The 17,018-nt window shown below is 30.0% G+C and overlaps 1 pseudogene; it reads right to left on the reverse strand.

Annotated features, from left to right (window-relative positions):
• LOC119614636 overlaps positions 1-16,763 on the reverse strand; it is a 97,692-nt pseudogene extending 80,929 nt beyond the window's left edge.
• Positions 16,764-17,018: the final 255 nt, after the last annotated feature.

A 17,018-nucleotide genomic window follows, 5' to 3' on the forward strand; every position in this document is an offset into this window, starting at 1 on the left:
ATTTGTAATCATTTTGGTGTTGTATACAAATTTGTGTATGTCATTGAAATCGTCTCCCAAGGACCTTTCATATGAACCAAAATTTGGATATGGTTTATTTGTCAAAAATATGAAAAAATAACATAAAAACCCTAAAAAGGACCTTTTTATCCTTTGATCCAGCTCACCAAATATTGACGTCGGGACAAAAATTTTGAGAAATGGAATCTTAGAATGAACTAAATTTTCATTTTCGGTGGGAACATCAGCAATTTCCATTTTGGGGCCACCCAAATATACATATGTGTTATTAAATTAAAATTCGATGTACATAGGTGTTCATTTGTTAAAAAATCAATAGTCATATCAAATTCTACACATGAGACCATACATAAGACCATCCATGACATGAAACAATAATTTGCTTTAAAGTCCAAATAATTTTCACCAAAAATTTCTCTTATTATCTATGGTTGAATTCTTAATTTCAAAACATATCGTTTTATATTAGATAGAAATTGAGTCCTTCGAGCTTCTATCATTTGGAAATAATTAGTTTTAAAGTCAAATATTTTTTCACAATTGAAAGTTTTGGTAATTTTTTCATATAATATTAACAATGGAATTTAGTTAGATTAATATTCATATAATGTCAATCAAGATAAAAATTCGAAATGAGCTGCATTGGTTATTTGCAAAACATACTTCTAAAAAGTGGCTTTTAAAACTAGATTTCAAAACATTCTTAGAATTTCAAATTTGAACTTTTAAAGATACTTTGACCCCATTTTCTCATTGTCTGATTATGTTTTATCATAACGATAAATTGACATTTTACATACAAAAATTATTTTAACCGGCAGTATATCCACCTGGTAAACGATAACCGGAGGTTGAGATATTGGCCTGAGAGTATCAAATAAGACTCGGGAGTATCACGGTATCAAAAAAAGTACCATCGTAGCAAATTTGACATCCCTGTTTTGAAAACTTGCAACGAGAGAGTAAGAGAGCGATAAAAATTACAGTTCGTTGATATTTTAGATATTTTTCCCCAGTAAAAAATATCCAACTTATATTCACAACATATGTTTGATTTATGAATATGTAAAAAACCCAAAGAAATCGAAAATTTGGTAAATTTGAATTTTTTTTTTAAGAAATATACAAATTAATTACACACGAATATTAAAAAAATTATTTGTAATTAGATTTATTTTAATTTTATTTATCATAAATTAGGTTTTAAAAGAGTTTATTTGTTGTGAAAAATCATAACAAATATTGTAAATCTAGCGTTTTTAAAATATTTAGTTTGTCTTTCTCTTAGCGATTTTGTGTAAATTTTTATTTTAATAATATGTTTGTATCATAAAGTTTTAAAACAATAATATATTTTTAATGATACTGCATGTTTTGTTAAATTTAAATATCTATTTATTTATAGGAAAAATTAAAGTTTCAATTATTTGTTTTTTAGTGTTTTGTTAGCGATTGAGATTTTGTTTATAAACAAAAACTTGCACATTTTTTAAAAAATTGGCTTTCGCGTACTTTTTTGGATATTTTTTTGATTGAGAGGTCATTAAAAATTACTCTCTATCATAAAGTTACTGGATATTTGTTACAGGAAAGTACGCGAAAAGACATATTTTAAAAATTTAAAACTTCAAAAATGGAGCTTTTTCACATCTTTTGCTCTTAAACGCTAAGTTAACGAAGTGATCGGGGAAAACTAAAAATATATTCGTACTATATGGACTATAACAAAACGGAATTGGTATATGAGAACCTCTGCATTTTTTGGTGTATCACTGTGAAATTATTTACACAAAACCAAAATTAACATTTTCTCAGTATTTTTTTATGTCCAGCTTTTTTTGTTTTGTCCAGCTTTTTAAAACCCGATGTCCAGCTTTTTGCGAATCGGAATCTGGCAACCCTAATTGGGGGGTTCAGTTGTATGGGGGCTAGGTGAAATAATGGAACGATCTTAACCAATAGGCTTCATCCCTGGCACAATAGAAGATCATGTACAAAATTTCATTGAATTATCTTCAAAATTGCGACCTGTAGTTTGATTACAAGGTTTACATGGACGGACAGACGGACGGACATAGCTAAATCGACTCAGAAAATGATTCTGAGCCGATTGGTATACTTTAAGGTGGGTATAGGACCAATATTATTGTGCGTTACAAACATCAGCACAAACCCAATATACCCTCCCCACTGAAGTGGTGTAGGGTATAAAAAGAAAAATTCTGAATGTAAAACTCTATAATTTTCTGTCGCAAAATAAGTGTTTTTACTAATTTGAACCTGCTGGACACAAATCCGTCAAAATATTTAATAGTTTTCGAGATATCGCCCAATTTGATTTTTTAATTTTGATTGATTAATTTTATTACCGTATTTAACCATATAACATTGATTTTGGACCAAAACCTTATAATCTGTTGCTTTTTCAAAAATTTGGTTTCTATTATTTCATTAAATTGCATAAAATTTAATACATTTATTGATAGTATTTATATATATATATTGATATTAAATCAAATAAAAAAAATTATATTTCTATGAAAAACAAAATTTCGTAGAAGAAAAGCTCTATCTGATATAAATTTGTGAATAAATTTGCAAATAATGCAAAATTTTAAATTCTTTTCATTTAACGATTTGGAATATATTGTAGAAGAAAATGTTAAAAAATCTTCACGAACTAGCGAAATAAACACTGTGTTTTGCTCTACTGAAAACCTGTATTATTTTAGATATAGTCTCGATATATGTTTTTATTATTATTAAATAATTATAAATGTTTCATTAATTATTTATGTTTTTATTTATAGTAATTTTTCAGTAAAATTATATGTACACATTTAAAATAAGTGAAAAACAGTTTCAGCTAATGTTTAAAATATTTAAAGTTTTATAGTCCGTTAATTAAAAGGATATATCGGAGTATAAGGAATCCTTGAAGCTATTAGAACAACATTTTGCTTAAAGTTTTGTAGTACATTCACTATAACATATGTCAATTTTTAACACATTCTGATGAAAAATTTAGTAAAAAGCACGTTAATCAGACGGATATATTTCAATGTTCAATTGTTCAATGCACAACTGGTCTTTGTATTTTGTATCGTTTATTAAAATACATAATTCCGATATCTGCTTGTGAACAGCCAATTGTATTGTAAAAAGCCATGTTGTAAAAAGAATGAAAAACATCTTCAATATTTATAAAAATACAATTAAATTGAAAAACTAAATTAATTATGGCACCAATATGAATTATTTTTCATTTTATTTCACTTTAAAGCACTTTTTTAAATGTTTACTTTATGAAATTATTCTTCTTCTGTTTTATCTTCTTTAAAATTGGGCATTCACATGAGAATGATAGTTTGACATTGAATATGAAATAAAACAAGTAAGAAATTATAGTCGGGCGAGGCCGACCATATAATACCCTACACCTGTTACAAAAATAAAATGTGATTTAGTTTTCATAATAAAGCATTTAAGTTGACTTGTGTCAAATACATATACTTAAGCCATTTATTGTTGAATAAGGTTGTGGACATTTAAGTCAAATTTTGAAGGGGGATTTGTATAGGGGCTATGGTCAAATGAAACCCTATAATTACAAAATTCATGCGAGTCATCAAGGCTAGTATAGAACTTGGTTTTGCAGCTTTTTGTCGAGATACGAGTATATTAAACATAATTATAAACTTAAAATCCCTATTCGTTGTTTTCAGTTGTATGGGGTCTAGGTGAAATAATGGACCGATGTTAACCATTTTCAATAAGCTTCGTCTCCGGTACCATAGAAGATCATGTGCCAAATTTCATTGAATTATCTTCAAAATTGCGACCTGTAGTTTGATTACAAGGTTTACAAGCCCTATTCGGGGGTTCAGTTGTATGGGGGCTAGATGAGAAAATGGACCGATGTTAACCATTTTCAATAGGCTTCGTCTCTATGACAATAGAAGATCATGTGCCAAATTTCATTGAATTATCTTCAAAATTGAGACCTGTAGTTTGATTACAAGGTTTACAAGCCCTATTCGGGGGCTCAGTTGTATGGGGGCTAGGTGAAATAATGGACCAATATTAACCATTTTCAATAGGCTTCGTCCCTGGGCCAATAGAAGATCATGTGCCAAATTTCATTGAATTATCTTCAAAATTGCGACCTGTAGTTTGATTAAAAGGTTTACATGGACGGACAGACGGACGGACGGACATAGCTAAATCGACTCAGAAAATGATTCTAAGCCGATTGGTATACTTTAAGGTGGGTATAGGACCAATATTATTGTGCGTTACAAACATCAGCACAAATCCAATATACCCTCCCTTCTAAAGTGGTGTAGGGTATAAAAACATATGAAAAACAGACGTAAAGTTATACGAGCTTTTTTAATTAAAATTACCAACAACATTTATACACAAGTGTAAACTAATGAAAAAAAAAAACGTTTTTACGATATAGGTTGTATGGGGTGGGAGTGCCCTTGTACCGATTATTTTGCAATTCAGGATTTTTGTTAATAGTACTATCAAACACATATATTCCAAATTTCTATACATTTTGATAAAAAATGTAGTAACATGTTTTTACGATTTAGGTTATATGGGAGGTGGGAGTGTCCTTGCACAGATTTTCTTGAAATTCAGGATTTTTGTTAATAGTGCTACCAAACACATATATTCCAATTTTCAATATATTTTACGATTTAGGTGGGCGTGTCCCTTATTTCAGCTTTAACAAATATTAACATTTTCTTAAATGCTTTCATGAAGTTAAAATTTTAAAATCAAATTAAATTTTTTCAAGGTTATTTTAAATATTGTCTTTTTCGAAGTGAAGGAATATTATTTCCAACCATTTACAAGAATATACATAAACTACTGACACCTCTAAGTGCTATCCATTTGGCAGTTATTGAAAATTATTTACACACTTTCCAGAATTAACGTTTAAAAATAATGATAAAATGTAGACTCTACAAAAGAAATTTTTAATTATTTTGAAATGATGACTTTGACTGCGTTCAGTAGAACAGTGTTTAGCATTTCGCAAAAATTTATTGCGAATTTGAATATATTGGTGTATTGGTAATAGGATGATATCAAAAACAAATTATATTCACTGTTCCAAAATTTGAATTTCGCACAGGAAAACTGGTAGTTTGAACTATAGTGGATTGTTAGGAAAAAAATTTTCATATTTTTTTTTTTATAAAAGAAAAAAGATGGCGCACATTTGAAGATTTTGTCAAGATGCAATTTTCTCCTGACTCTGAAACAACAATTATAAACAAGTAAGAAATTATAGTCGGGCGAGGCCGACCATATAATACCCTACACCTTTGACAAAAATATAATGTGATTTATTTGCCATAATAAAGCATTTAAATTGAATTGTACCTTGCCTCAGACATACATACTTAAGTCGTTTATTGTTGAATAAAATTGTGGACATTTAAGTGAAATTTTGATGGGGGCTTTTCATAGGGGCTAGGGTCATATGAGGACCTATTATTATGGAATTCGTGAGGGTCATCAAATCTTGTATAGAACTTGGCTTTTGCAGCTTTTTGTCGAGATATGAGTATATTAAACATAATTATGAACTTAAAAGCCCTATTCGGCGGGTTCAGTTGTATGGGGGCTAGGTGAAATAATGGACCGATGTAAACCATTTTCAACAGGCTTCGTTTACGGTACCATAAAAGATCATGTGCCAAATTTCATTGAATTATCTCCAAAAATGCGACCTGTAGTTTGATTACAAAGTTTAAAAGCCCTATTCGGGGGTTCAGTCGTATGGGGGCTAGGTGAAATAATGGACCGATGTTAACCATTTTCAATAGACTTTGTCTACGGCACCATAAAAGACCATGTGCCAAATTTCATTGAATTATCTCCAAAATTGCGACCTGTAGTTTGATTACAAAGTTTAAAAGCCCTATTCAGGGGGTTCAGTCGTATGGAGGCTAGGTGAAATAAAGGACCGATGTTAACCATTATCAATAAACTTTGTCTACGGTACCATAAAAGATCATGTCCCAAATTTCATTGAATTATCTCCAAATTTGCGACCTGTAGTTTGATTACAAAGTTTAAAAGCCCTATTCGGGGGTTCAGTTGTATGGGGGCTAGGTGAAATAATGGACCGATATTAACCATTTTCAATATGCTGCATCTACGGTACCATAAAAGATCATGTGCCAAATTTCATTGAGTTATTTCCAAAATTGCGACTTGTAGTTTGATTACAAGGTTTACAAGCCCTATTGGGGGGGTTCAGTTGTATGGGGGCTAGGCGAAATAATGGAACGATCTTAACCATTTTCAATAGGTTTCGTCCCTGGGACAATAGAAGATCATGTACCAAATTTCATTGAATTATCTTCAAAATTGCGACCTATAGTTTGATTACAAGGTTTTCATGGACGGACAGACAGACGAACGGACGGACAGACGGACGGACATAGCTAAATCGACTCAGAAAATGATTCTGAGCCGATTGGTATACTTTAAGGTGGGTATAGGACCTATATTATTGTGCGTTACAAACATCAGCACAAACCCAATATACCATCCCCACTGAAGTGGTGTAGGGTATAAATATACAGTGAATCAATTAAGTAATTTGCCTATGTAAAATTTTATAAATTTTAAGAAAAAACTTTGTCTGAACAATTATCTTTTTTTTTCAAAGTTAAGCAATTTGTTTGTTGTGTTTTTTAAAGAATATCTTATATTTTAATTCTCTACCAAAAAAAGTAAAATCGTGATATTAACTAACGAGATTTTTTTATAAAATGTGAACGTATTGTTAATTTTTTAGGTCAACAAAGTATTTTGCTTTTTAGGTTTTTTTGTTTATTTTTTTAATATTGCTGTATATGTTTATACAATTTTACATTTTTATTACTCCTGTATATTAAAATAAAATTTTTTAGATATTTAAGTAGTGGTACGACTAAATTTGGACATTTCTTTAACCGATTTATTATCCTATATACCTATAAGAATTTATCAATATTTGACTTAACATGAAATCTATCGTTTCTTTGATTTTATTTCGAAAATAATAAGTAATTTTGAAAAGGATACATTATATACTAGAAAATCAATGGATTTGGACCTAGATAAAATGTTTAGTGGGGTATAAAACTACATATTATAACAAAATAATCTGGGTTTTTAGTCATTTTGTATTGATAAATAAAAACTACATTACGAAAATCCCATCTATTTGGGGAGTACTGTGTGAATTTTATTTAGAATTGTATAATAGAATTGTATACCATCCTAGCTAGAATTGTATACCATCCTAGCCACTCTAAGTATGGGAATATCACCGTATACCACTATAGAACTATTAGATGCTAAAATCTTGATTTTCTACCTTATATTTTGAATACTTTATTTTATGAATAAAATACAGTAGGCGTAGTTGGATCTGGATAGTTATTCTTGATTTGGGTTCTAACTATATATAAGTGTATGTATTAGCTGAAAAATATTGCTTTTGTGGACCTTAGGTGATGAGAACCGCCTCTATTTGTAAATATCTAAATTAAGTATTTTTCCCGTACCACACGATAGTTTACTTTATATTGTTTCCAAGCAACCTAAGGTCTGTTTAGAGGTCTAAATTTAAACATAGTATTCTTTTAAGTTCGTATATGGACTTTGGAGAAGATAAGTGAGGACTTCAATGGTTTTTGCTTAGATACAAGTCGCTCTCCTTTTAAGTTCGTATATGGACTTTGGAGAAGATAAATGAGAACTTCAATGGTTTTTGCTTAGATACAAGTCGCTCTCCTTTGGGAGTGCGTTTTTTTTTAATAATTCTTTGTGTTATTTCATCAATTTCTATATTTTATATTTTTTAATGATTGATTAAACATCTCATAATTGAATTTCATTGATTTATACTTGTTCTAAAAATCTAAACTATTTTTATACCCACCATCAAAAAAGATGGGGGGTATATTGTTTTTGTCATTCCGTTTGCAACACATCGAAATATTCATCTAAGACCCATAAAAGTATATATATTCTGGATCCTCATTAAATTCTAAGACGATCTAGCCATGTCCGTCCGTCTGTCTGTCCGTCTGTTGAAAACACGATAGAGTCCAAACGGAAGCAGCTAGCGTGCTGAAATTTTGCACAAATATTTTATATTGATGCAGTTTGTTTGGTATTGAAAATGGGCAATATCGGTCCACGATTTCCCCTAGCCCCCATATAAGGTCCCCCTCAGAAAATGACATTAACGCTCATAACTGACTAAAAGAAGCAGCTATAGCGATGAAATTCGTCATAAACATATTTTTTAGGAATCTTAGTATCATTGTAAAATTTTATAAGGATCGGTTCATAATTGACCCTATCCCCCATACAAGGTCCCCCTCAGAAAATGACATTAACGCTCATAACTGACTAAAAAAAGCAGCTATAGCAATGGAATTCGACATAATATCATTGTAAAATTTTATAAGGATCGGTCCATAATTGACCCTATCCCCCATATAAGGTCCCCCTCAGAAAATGACTTTAACGCTCATAACTGATTAAAAAAAGCAGCCATAGCGATGAAATTCGACATATACATATTTTTTAGGAACCTTAATATCATTGTAAAATTTTATAAGGATCGGTCTATAATTGACCCTATCCCCCATATAAGGTCCTCCTCAGAAAATGACATTAACGCTCATAACTGATTAAAAAAAGCAGCTATAGCGATGAAAATCGACATAAACATATTTTATAGGAATCTTAATATCATTGTAAAATTTTAAAAGGGTCGGTCCATAATTGACCCTATCCCCCATATAAGGTCCCCCTCAGAAAATGACATTAACGCTCATAACTGACTAAGAAGCAGCTATAGCGATGAAATTCGACTTAAACATATTTTTTTGGAACCTTAATATCATTGTAAAATTTTATAAGAATCGGTCCATAATTGACCATATCCCACATATAAGGTCTCGCTGAGAAAATGACATTAACGCTCATAACTGACTAAAAAAAGCATCTATAGCGATGAAATTGGACATAAACATATTTTTTAGGAACCTTTATATCATTGTAAAATTTTATAAGGATCGGTCCATAATTGACCCTACCCCCCATATAAGGTCCCCTTCAGAAAATGGCTTTAACGCTCATAACTGTCCAAAAGAAGCATCTATAGCGATGAAATTCGAGATGAACATATTTCATAGGAACCTAAATCGCTTTGTAAAATTGTATATGGATCGGTTCATAATTGACCCTACTCCCCATATAAGGTCCCCTTCAGAAAAATACTTTAACGCTCAGAATGGTCTAAAATAAGCATCTATAGAAATTCGACACGAACATATTTTACAGAAACTTTAATATCATTGTAAAATTTTATAAGGATCGGTCCATAATTGACCCTACTCCCCATATAAGGTCCCCTTCAGAAAATGGCTTTAAGGTTCATAGTTGTCTAAAAGAAGCATCTATAGCGATGAAATTCGACATAAACTTATTCTATAGAAACCTAAATCGCTTTGTAAAATTTTATAACGATCGGTCCATAATTTATCCTACCCTCATATACGGTCCCCTTCGGAAAATGACTTTAAGGCTCATTACTAGCCTAAACTAAAATCGTTATAGAAAATTTGACGAGTATCGGTCCATAATTGACCAAGCGTCCCCTCAGAAAATAACTTTAACGCTTTTTGCTACCTTAAAAATACAACGACAGCGACAAAATTCGACAAAAATTTCCCTATACATACATAGATGTAATAAATGAGAAAATTGTTTTGATAATAACAAAAGCATCGATTCTTAAATATCAAAGTTTATTTATAAGGAAGCATTCCTTTTTGGCAATGATTTGATGGTGGGTATACAAGATTCGGCACAGCCGAATATAACACTCTTACTTGTTTACTTTTGTCAACATTAAACACAACAAGTAAGAGTGTTATATTCGGCTGTGCCGAATCTTGTATACCCACCATCAAATCATTGCCAAAAAGGAATGCTTCCTTATAAATAAACTTTGATATTTAAGAATCGATGCTTTTGTTATGTCAATGCAAAAATTGAAAAGGTCAAAGGGCATCCCGCAATTCCCAAAAATAGGAATGAAAATCTCAAAAATGGGATTTTTTACTTTTTTGCCCATAGGGTCCACATTTCTTTCATGGCTGGGAAAATACTTTTGGAGTAAATAGAAAACATATTGAGGTTTCCAAAACTGCTTTCAGTTTTCTGATCCTAGCTTTGGGATTTTAGAACATGTCGCCCAAAGTTAAAGTTTTGATAAAAAATAGGTCATATTCGGAAGGACGCAGTGGCAACATTTTCAAAAATAGGACAAGTTTTTTACGCAAAAGCGTTCTGCGTAAAGATACCTTTTAGAAAACTATAAAATTGTTATATGTTCTTAAAGAAAATTTTATTTTATTAATAAAAGAGTTAAGACACATTTTTGGCAAAAAAACGGCAAAAATCTAAAATTTTTTTAATATTTAAATTAAAAAACGTATATTTTTGGATTTGTAAATGATATTGATCTGAAATTTTTTGTATATTATTGGAAATTTTGTCTAACTAACAAGAAAAAATTGAGTCCATTTGGTCCAAAATTACGCCCGGTATTCAAAAAAAGGCGGACCAAGGTATGGTAAATTTTGTATCACTAAATTTTTAAATGCCTATAACTCGGATATTATAAGAGATAAGTAGTATGTCCAAGCATGTTTTTTCAAGATCTCGTCGAGCGCTTTCAGAAAATATAAAAATCTTCTTTGAAAATTTTATTTTATTAATAAAAGAGTTAAGACACATTTTTGGCAAAAAAACGGCAAAAATCTAAAATTTTTTGAATTTTTAAATTAAAAAACGTATATTTTTGGATCTGTAAATGATATTGATCTGAAATTTTTTGTATATTATTGGAAATTTTGCTGTCTAACTAAGAAGAAAAAATTGAGTCCACTTGGTCCAAAATTACGCCCGGTATTCAAAAAAAGGCGGACCAAGGTATGGTAAATTTTGTATCACTAAATTTTTCAATGCCTATAACTCGGACATTATAAGAGATAAGTAGTATGTTCAAGATCTCGTCGAGCGCTTTCAGAAAATATAAAAATCTTTGTATTTGGATAAAAAAATGGCACGAGTTTAAAAATTTTACATGTCGTAGGTACCCTACACCGTACCTACACCGTCCCTGGGGCATCTGCGGGGTTCATCTTCAAAACTTAAACTCGAATACTCCTTGGCTACGCTCACGCCAAATTTTATCACGATCGGATCAGCCGTTTAGAAATGCCAGATTTATTTCCAAAAAATTTCCATTCTGCCCCACTGTGCTATGGAAACAAAAGTTATGCCGACTTAGCTAAAAACTACACGCAGAGAAAAAACATGGTTCGGCATGGTTATATTCTATGTTTTTTGTAACAATGTTTTGTTGCCATAACCAAACAATTGTTATTTTTATTGAATATCATCAATATTTTAGAGACTGTAAACATTTACATGTTTATAACAATTATAAACTTGAGAATGATTCTCTGCAAAATAATTATTATTACAACAAATAAATAATGATAACTATGTAAACATATTATATTTAGAATCATTTAAACTTTCAAACCATTAAATATTAGGTGTTTACCCATATAATGTTTTAGATATAAGCAAAATACGTTTATTATTAAAAATATTTTGGCATCACCATTTTTATATCAGTTGTATGGTTTATCTGTACTAGATCTGATTAAATAAAGTGTTGAACAAACGAAATGTTAAAATAATTGTGAAAAATAAATAATATCTAAAAATATTATCGTAGAGAACATTATAAAATTTAAAGGAAATCTATCTATCTATCTTCTATCTATATACATATATAAAAATTAATGTGTATTTGTTTGTATGTTTTAACGTTATAGTCTACTAAACCGCTGAACCGATTTTCTTGAAACAGCGTATTTCTGTATGTCTGGAATAGGTAATAGGCTATTTTTTGTTTTGAAATTTAAAGTGGGTGAGGAGCCACGCCCATATTAATAAAATACCAAATCCGTGTATTTGAGATAATATAACAGTTAGAGTCCTCAAGTTTTGTCGGAGCCACTTTAGTGTCAATATGATTATTTAGGACAAAAAGTAGGCGGACTAGCATTAGGGGATCTGGCACCTCCCATATAAATTAAATACAAAATTTCGTTTATCGTGGAAATTATTACAGTTAGAATCTTAAAATTTTACACGTATAACTTTCACATCCATTTAATCATTTTGGGTAATAAATTGGCGAACTAGCCATGAGGGGAGCGTCAGCTCCCATATTAATTAAATACAAAAAATCGTTTATCTGGGAAACTAATAGAACTAAATTCTTAAAATTTTGCTCGAAGAACTTATATATTCATCTGAACACTTTGGAGGAAAGAAAGCGGACATTCATCTTGGGGGGGGGGGCTTCAAGCCCCCATATGAATTAAATAGAAAAATTCGTATATGTGAGAAACTATTAGAGGTAGAATCTTCAAATGTAACTTAAAGAACTTTGACATTCATCTGAACATTTAGAGTATAACGGGCGGACTTTCAATGGGGAGTTGTGTGTTTGTATGTTTGATTGGACTTTACAGACTGCTAAACGGCTGTAGCGATTTTCCTGAAATATTCTCAGTATCTTCCTGTGTGTGCGGAAGGAACTATAGGCTACCTTTTGTTTTAGAATTTCAAGTAGGCGAAGTGCCACACCCACATACAAAGTTAGTCTATTTCAGAAACTGCAACAGTTAGAGTTCTAAAACTTTTTACGGACAACTTTGACATCTATATGAATATTTGTTGACAAAATGGGCGGAATGGCTATAGTGACCGTGTCACCTTACATATTATGAAAATATTAAATCAGTATATCTGACAAAATAAAACAGTTAGAGTCCTCAAATTTTGTCGGAGCCACTTTAGTATCAATACGATTATTTAGAACAAGAAGTGGGTGGATACCTTTTAGAAAACTATAAAATTTTTGAATTTTGAAATTAAAAAACGTATATTTTTGGATCTGTAAATGATATTGATCTGAAATTTTTTGTATATTATTGGAAATTTTGTCTAACTAACAAGAAAAAATTGAGTCCATTTGGTCCAAAATTACGCCCGGTATTCAAAAAAAGGCGGACCAAGGTATGGTAAATTTTGTATCACTAAATTTTTAAATGCCTATAACTCGGATATTATAAGAGATAAGTAGTATGTCCAAGCATGTATTTTCAAGATCTCGTCGAGCGCTTTCAGAAAATATAAAAATCTTCTTTGAAAATTTTATTTTATTAATAAAATAGTTAAGACACATTTTTGGCAAAAAAACGGCAAAAATCTAAAATTTTTCGAATTTTTAAATTAAAAAACGTATATTTTTGGATCTGTAAATGATATTGATCTGAAATTTTTTGTATATTATTGGAAATTTTGTTGTCTAACTAACAAGAAAAAATTGAGTCCACTTGGTCCAAAATTACGCCCGGTATTCAAAAAAAGGCGGACCAAGGTATGGTAAATTTTGTATCACTAAATTTTTCAATGCCTATAACTCGGACATTATAAGAGATAAGTAGTATGTTCAAGATCTCGTCGAGCGCTTTCAGAAAATATAAAAATCTTTGAATTTGGATAAAAAAATGGCACGAGTTTAAAAATTTTACATGTCATAGGTACCCTACACCGTACCTACACCGTCCCTGGGGCATCTGCGGGGTTCATCTTCAAAACTTAAACTCGAATACTCCTTGGCTACGCTCACGCCAAATTTTATCACGATCGGATCAGCCGTTTAGAAATGCCAGATTTATTTCCAAAAAATTTCCATTCAGCCCCACTGTGCTATGGAAACAAAAGTTATGTCGACTTAGCTAAAAACTACACGCAAAGAAAAAACATGGTTCGGCATGGTTATGTTCTATGTTTTTTGTAACAATGTTTTGTTGCCATAACCAAACAATTGTTATTTTTATTGAATATCATCAATATTTTAGAGACTGTAAACATTTACATGTTTATAACAATTATAAACTTGAGAATGATTCTCTGCAAAATAATTATTATTACAACAAATAAATAATGATAACTATGTAAACATATTATATTTAGAATCATTTAAACTTTCAAACCATTAAATAATAGGTGTTTACCCATATAATGTTTTAGATATAAGCAAAATACGTTTATTATTAAAAATATTTTGGCATCACCATTTTTATATCAGTTGTATGGTTTATCTGTACTAGATCTGATTAAATAAAGTGTTGAACAAACGAAATGTTAAAATAATTGTGAAAAATAAATAATATCTGTAGTGTATCACTACATACTTCTATTTCTTTTAAAAACTTGTATTATTTACTTTATGTTATTATGTTTTTAAATCAAGTTTTATATTTTTTTATTTTCAAACTTGTCTTTATAATTTTTCATTCAACAAATAAATTTTGTACAAAGAAGTTATTATAATAAATAAACCTTTTTATAAAATAAAATAACTTCATTGGCGATCCTGCAAATAATTATATGAAATATAAATAGCGAACCAATATTAAAAACAAAATAAATTAACGCAAAAATTAAATAGATGCAAAAATATATAAATTAAATAACAATATTCTCAAGCAATCATTACAAATTCAGCATTCAATTGTGAATAACCCAGCTTTATAATTATATATGTATGTGGTACTTGGATCAATAAATAAAAAAAAAACGAAATATATCAAATCTTTGCCACTTGAATCTAATAACTCAACAAACATTAAACTTCAAAATACTTCATCAAGAGAAATTGTTCAATTCAAGAAAACTTCAAGATCTCAAACTATTCAAGATTGTTTATCAAGAGAAATTATTCAATTTAAGAAGATATCACTAAATCAGTCTACAAAATAAAGAATAAATATTAGGTATATATTAATAAATAAGTACGTTTGTTTATATACATATTTAATTGTTGTTATAAATAGTAATTTTATCACAATTATAGTGAACATTATATAGAACAAGTTCTTGTTTGTAAACCCTTCACCAGTAATTCATTACATATTTCCAAAATCGTTATTACACGATCAATGAGAGAACAAGATACAACACAAAACAACAATACAAATAATACAGAATTTTAGGATGCTCAATCAACTCCATTTTCTAATAGCACTTCAAGTACAAACACTCAAACCCATAACCCAACACAAGTTTCTATAAAATTACCACAATTTTGGAGTTCTTGTCCTGAAACATGGTTCATACAAACAGAATTAACATTTAATTTTAAAGGCATTATAGACGACATAACTAAATATCAACTTGTTGTTATTTCATTATCTGAAGAAGTTCTAAGTAAATTGATAGATGTTATTCACAATCCACCTTTAGAAAATAAATATGAATATATTAAAACAATTATACTTCAACGTTTTTCTATGACTTCTCAACGAATCTGATATTGGAGATAGGAAACCATCTGAGTTTTTCCATGATTTAAAGAAACTTGCTATAAATAATTCGATGGTAAATAATGATCTCTTAACAAAATTGTGGATGCGAAAGCTTCCATCTGCTATTCAAATGCATCTTACAGCATCGACTTTAACATGTTTAACTGATAAATTAGCCTTAGCTGATAAAATGTATGAATTGTCAAATAAAACTCAAATATCTTCTGTTAGTCCATCTACTTCCACATTATCTTCAGATCTCTTCAATAATTTGATTAAAATTACCTCAAGTTTAGCAGAAAATATAGATAAATTATCTCTTGAAGTATCGGAAATAAGGAATCATAGAAATAGCAAAAATAGAAATCAAAGAAATTATAAAAATCTTAACTTTTGTTGGTACCATAAGAAATTTGGCAACAAAGCTTCAAAATGCATTTCTCCTTGCAATTTCGTTGAGAATAACACCAAAAATTTAAACTAAATTATCCCAATATTGCAGCGACGAATAAAGGGACCCAAAATGAACAATCACGTCGCCTCTTTATTTTTGATAAACATAATAATTTAAGATTTTTAATTGATACCGGTGCAGCAGTCTCGGTAATTCCTGCATCTAAATATAGTAAATTCAAAAACAATTCAGATATAGTACTATCTGCAGCTAACGGTTCTATAATTAATACATATGGAACAAAATCATTGATACTTGATTTAGGTCTTCATCGAACTTTCGAATTCATTTTCATTTTAGCTGATATTTCTCATCCTATATTAGGAGCCGATTTTTTTGAAAAATTCGGTATTATTATAGATATAAAAAATAAACTAATTAAAGATTTAAATACAAATATTTCTACTATTGCTTCATTAGGAATTTCAGAAATACATTCACTTAAAATCTTACCAATTAAGGACATTTACTTGAAACTTTTAACAGAATTTCCTTCAATTACTGCTGAACCAGATTATTCGAAACCAATTAAACATAATACAGTTCACAGAATTGAAATTAAAGGAAATCCTCCTTTTTCAAAACCTCGCAGATTAGATCCTTTAAAATTTAAAATCGCAAAATCCGAATTCAAATTTTTGGTAGAATCTGGTATTTGTAGAACATCACATTCATATATATCTTCACCCCTACATCTCGTTCCAAAAAAGGAACCAAACGATTGGAGACCTTGTGGGGATTATCGTAGATTAAACTGCATTACAATACCAGATAGATATCCTTTACCTCATATTCAAGATCTTACAACAGATTTTAGAGGTAAGAGAATCTTCTCAAAAATTGATTTAGTAAAAGCATATCACCAAATTCCCATGGCTGCAGATGATATTCATAAAACAGCCATTACTACACCTTTTGGGATGTTTGAATTTACCAGAATGCCTTTCGGTCTTAGAAACAGTGCACAACATTCCAAAGATTTATCGATGAAGTTTTCTTTGATATAGATTTTGTATTCACTTATATAGACGATATGTTAATTGCTA

The sequence above is a fragment of the Lucilia sericata genome, unplaced genomic scaffold (genome assembly GCF_015586225.1).
Source record: "Lucilia sericata isolate MDLA Ls3-8-SP2 unplaced genomic scaffold, ASM1558622v1 Contig000043F_arrow, whole genome shotgun sequence".
NCBI lineage: Eukaryota > Metazoa > Arthropoda > Insecta > Diptera > Calliphoridae > Lucilia > Lucilia sericata.